Source organism: Cornus florida, unplaced genomic scaffold (genome assembly GCF_030987335.1).
Source record: "Cornus florida cultivar Cherokee Brave unplaced genomic scaffold, ASM3098733v1 CherokeeBrave_3.0.0_Hap2_Chr11, whole genome shotgun sequence".
NCBI lineage: Eukaryota > Viridiplantae > Streptophyta > Magnoliopsida > Cornales > Cornaceae > Cornus > Cornus florida.
In genome coordinates this window covers 129955595-129960644 of record NW_026775581.1, presented here as the reverse complement: position 1 = coordinate 129960644, position 5050 = coordinate 129955595, and the positions used below count along the sequence as shown (strand labels likewise).

The following is a 5050-nucleotide window of genomic DNA, read 5'->3' as shown; positions in this document are numbered from 1 at the left end:
TTTCATTTTCATTTTATTTTTGCATCAAAACTTCAAGTTTTGATTTCTCCCTTAATACTTGGTATTTTTTAGAGGCGTTTGCGGCAAATTAAAGATCACAGTGAGATCTACGATTTGATCGGAACAATTTCTTGTTTGGTGCACTCTAGGAAATTTGAGATCTAGGGCACAAATTGGGGGTTTTTGTAATTCTTGAGATAGGGGTGTCTAATTCATGTTTTCTTGTACCTTTGTGAGTTAATTATTTGTTAATTGTGGCTAGCATGTTTAATTGGTGTTAATTACTCCTAAAATGATTTAATTGTGGTATACAAAGTTCATTGATAGGCGCTGAAAAGTGTGCATTTAAACCCCTTAAGCTCAAGTATTCTAGGACCTTTATCTATCTTATTTTTTCGTTTTAGATTAATTTCATGTTATTGCCCTTTTCAGGCACTTATCCCCAAAATAAGTCAATTCAGCCCAATTAGAGTATAAAAGAAACAATCTCAAGCTGAATGGAAGAAATAAGCAAAGTAGAAGCAAAGTGGTGGAAAACAGCAAGTTTCGATCGATCAGACATATTTTCGATCGATCTCACATTGATCAATCCAGCCTCACCAAGATAGATCAAACCCCTTGTCCTTATCCTCAAGAATTTTCATCTTCAATCGATCCAACTTTCTTCAGATCAATCGAACTTCCTTGATCTTATCCCCACCTACCATTTTTGTTTTTTTCCTAAAATATCCCAAAAATATCTCAAATTTGTATTATTCTAAAAAAGGGCCGTCAAGGATTGATCGATCTGGCCTTACTATGATTGATCTGGCCAGAGTTCGATCGATCTCATCTGAATTTGATCGATCGAACCTCCTCAAGTCCGAAATAAAATAGAGTCCAGCTCATTAAAAGATGGCTCGTGGTGCAATCATTTAGAGGACCCTAGTGCACGAGACCTGACCATTGGGTGTGACACTTGAGCCACCTATATAAAGATTTTGAGCCATTTTTACATCATAATATCATATATCATCATAGATATCATACACACTCTTGGAGAGGAGGCTAGAGATTAGAGAGACATATACTATTTGAGAGTTCTTCCATTCATCTAGGGTTTCCATCAAGAAAAAGATCATTCCTACCATGGAGATGGCCCTTGAGGGTTGGATGACTACATCAATGAGTGGCTAAACATCTTCTTAGGGCTAGAGTTAGCCCTAAGCATGCCTTCTAAACTTTGATGTTTTGTATTTTGAGGGGATTTGTGTTGTAATCTTGTCTTGACATTTAATTTATATATGAATCTTGTTTTTACAATGATTTGTGTTATTTAATACTTCCAATTGATCATTTCATTCTATTCATATGTCTATGTATGCTAGAATAGATGTTCATGTGTGTATCTCTTGGTTTTGTGATATTGATGCATGTCTATGTGTATTGATGCTATGAATCTAGAGATCGTCAAGGCATAGTACTTAAATAGAATACTCTTGTGATTAATTTAATGGTTCATACTCATTTCTTGATGGATTGTGCATCTACCTTAGTTTAATTAGTTTAATTTTCATATCCTTAACTTAAATGTAGTGTAGTTGTGTTACTTTCTTAGATGTGAGGATAATCCATACTTGTTGTTTGATGTTCCATACTTATGAATGCAAGTAGTATAATTCTCTAACTTATTAGTGTGTTGATTGTGAGCTTAAAGAAAGGAATAATGGCTTAGTTTGATATATTATGTTATTCACTAGGTTGTCTAAACAATATATACTTAATTAGTCATCCATACTTGTTGATTCAATCGATCACACCTCTTTGTATTGCAACACATATTTCCCCCCATTCATTACACATTAAGTGTCTAGAAAGGTGATGTTTAGTGGTGACCTCTAAATCCCAAGACGTCTCTCTCTTGTTACCTACCCTTTTATTTGTTTTAATTGCCTTGTATTGAATTTATTCACATTGTAGTTGTATTGAATTTATTTACATTGTAGTTTAATTAACCAATCAAACCATCTTTTGATCACTTAACCTACTAGTCCGACCTTGTTTTCATATTAACATTGCCCCCAATTCCTTGGGACGATCCCTACTCACCCTATCTATATTAGTAGTTAGAAATAGTAGCAACACTTTATAAATTTAAACTTGGCCACACTTTCTTTGCAATTTGGGGTGTTACGACACGACCGCACCATTCATGAGTATATATCTCTGTCGATCTTGTTATATTAGACTACACTACTCTCTCTCTCTCTCTCTCTCTTTCTACTTACTGACTTGGCGAAATTCAGATCTTTCTTTTTTATTATTATTATTATTATTAATTTTGCAAAGAGAAATTAGAGCTGGCCTCCCAAAATTTTTATTTATAATTATTAAAAGAGTAGTTTCCAGGTGAAATTACTGTTATAAGCCTTGCTAAAATTTATTAGTACGTAATTTTATAAACCTACTCTTAATATAGAAATGATTACAAGCCTCCTTCTTTGTCCCCTTCTTCTGATGCTTCTTTCTCTTTTATCCTGAGAACAATTTCTCGGTATTATCTTTGTGTAGGCCTAACAAAATACAAATTCTCTCTTCCCTTCAATTTCAGCCCTAATTAGGTGGAATTTTTCTTTTTTAATCGAATGAGATTTATGTTTTCTAACTGCAATATACACACAGGCATATTTATAGTTGGAAAGAATAGATAAATAAACGTATTTTAGTTGTTGTTGACGCTAAAATCGACTCCTTAGATCCGATTCGGAATTAATGTGACACGAGCGTGCCAAAACCAATTATATGGTTGAGAATATTGACTATCAGGCAATGCGAGGAGAAAGAGAATAAATATAACTCCTCTTTGAGTTCTAATTGCCTTAATTAAAAGAATTTTATCATATAGTAATAATTGAGAGAATAGAAAGAGGAGATAAATAGATATAGAAAGAAAGATAGAATGAGATATTGAGGAGATAGGGAAAAAAAATAGCAAGGATGCTATTTTAGGAAAGGTTTGAAAAAATAAACAAATAAATATAATGATTATGAAGGTGCTGGACCTCTATCTCAACATCCCTCTTTTGATTATTTATAGAAAAATAGTACGTAAAACAAATTCTTATATGTAAGTATTTTACTAACATTATAACTCTATCAAAACAAATAATATATTTAAATTAAACTAACTTAAGGATAACCACTAATATATAATTGAAACAAATTAAAAGATAAATACAAAATTGTAATCTTATGTGAACTAATTCAACTACTTCTCCCTCCTTTATTCGGCCCATTTTTAGCTCAAACTAATTGTCACGTCATCGATGCAAAATTTATCAAAAAGGGTGTCAACATACAACATACCCAGAAAGTTACTTGTGTATATATACAACATACCCAGAAAGTTAAGTTGAAATTCCAAATTCCAAATTTGGATAGATTTATGTAAACAGCGACCCTGGCGATTTTAAGGTATGTTCGACACTCGGATTGAAGTTTTAGAATTGAAATTGATAGCTCCAATCCCAAATCTCCTGTTTGAATTCCAAGGGTGGAGCTAAGATTTAGAACACCAAATCAACATGGGATTGGTTTGCCTGATCAAAACGTTCCTCTCGCTTCAATCGGTCCAGATTGTTCCTTCTATCCAAATCTGTCTTCAAAACCTAGATATATATATATATATATATATGTATGACTACTACAAATTCTTCTTCTCTAAACCTAGTTGTAAACAACATTTGCATTTATATATACTTAGTAGATAATTAGATATACATAAATGATCAGCAAGATATTCAATCTTACCATGTATTATGATAGTTGGATGTAATTGTTATTTTATTTTAATAACTACCTTTTTAACATCTAATGGTCTCAATGAATTTCTTGCTCACCAATGAATAAGAGAGCATTACTCCTATATAAATTTCTGTATATTTGTATATATATAAATATATGTAGAGAGAGAGAGAGAGAGAGCTGTTAAATTATGGACAGATCTTGAGAAGAAACCTGAATTTAAAGAGGAAAACGAATGAGGTTCTTCTCACAAGGGCTTGGTGTTAAAAAGGCAAGCCAAATCTACCAAGAAGCTTTTGAGAAATTTTGACGGCTCTGTTTGAGAGATTTGGATGAAAGAGTAGTTTGTCTTTGACATTATAAACAATGACATGGCACTCTCAGTGATGTTGGATATCATAAATTCGTAGATCCGTGTAGAGGTTGTTTAGAGGAGAGGAGCCGCTGCCGCATTGGATTTGGCTCCTTTCCTCTGAAATATCTTCTGCGTGCATGATCCACAGATTACAAAATATCACGTCATCTATTAAATAATTTAAATTCAAAATTCTAAAATTCCTTTAAACGAATCTCCGCACTCTGTCCCCCCACTCCTTTGTCTTTTATTCTAAGAACAACTTCTCAGCATCATCAGGTTTCGTGGTGTAGTTGGTTATCACGTCAGTCTAACACACTGAAGGTCTCCGGTTCGAACCCGGGCGAAGCCAAATGCTTTTTCTCAGCATCGTCTTTGTCCTAAATCAAATGAGATTTCTAACTGCAGTATACACACGCATAGATTTCTAATATGTATGGAATGAATGCATATCACAGTATTTAAAAACTGCATCATAATTTTTAACAACTCTGTTAATAATAAAAATATTCATTCAAAATACTCGTTCAATAATAAATAAGCCCAGTGACGGAGCCAGTATAAAATCAGGGGGCGCTGAATTTTTTCCTTCCCTTATTATACATATATATTTTCTTATAATATGAATATATTTTTTGAAAATGTGTAAAAGTGTCCCTCTCAAATTTCTCCTTCCCTGCTATACTTTATAAGTTTCCTTATATATATATTTTTTAAAATTATTTTATTATATTCTATATATGTAATTTATTAATTTACCTCGTTTCAAAAATATCAATCTCTATATATATTCACCTACGTATTTAGTGTACATTGTGTGCCCCTGAACAAAAATTCACACTTTTGGTAACATGAGGTTATACTATTATAGTCTAGATGCCTTTGGTAAAATTAATTGGATAAAATTTGTTA

The 5050-nt window shown here is 32.6% G+C and overlaps 1 non-coding gene across 1 annotated transcript; it reads left to right on the top strand.

Moving 5' to 3' along the window:
- Positions 1-4416: 4416 nt before the first annotated feature.
- On the top strand, positions 4417-4490 carry TRNAV-AAC (transfer RNA valine (anticodon AAC)). Its single transcript has one exon. It is a non-coding gene; the product is annotated as a tRNA-Val (tRNA).
- The last annotated feature ends 560 nt before the right edge of the window (positions 4491-5050 follow it).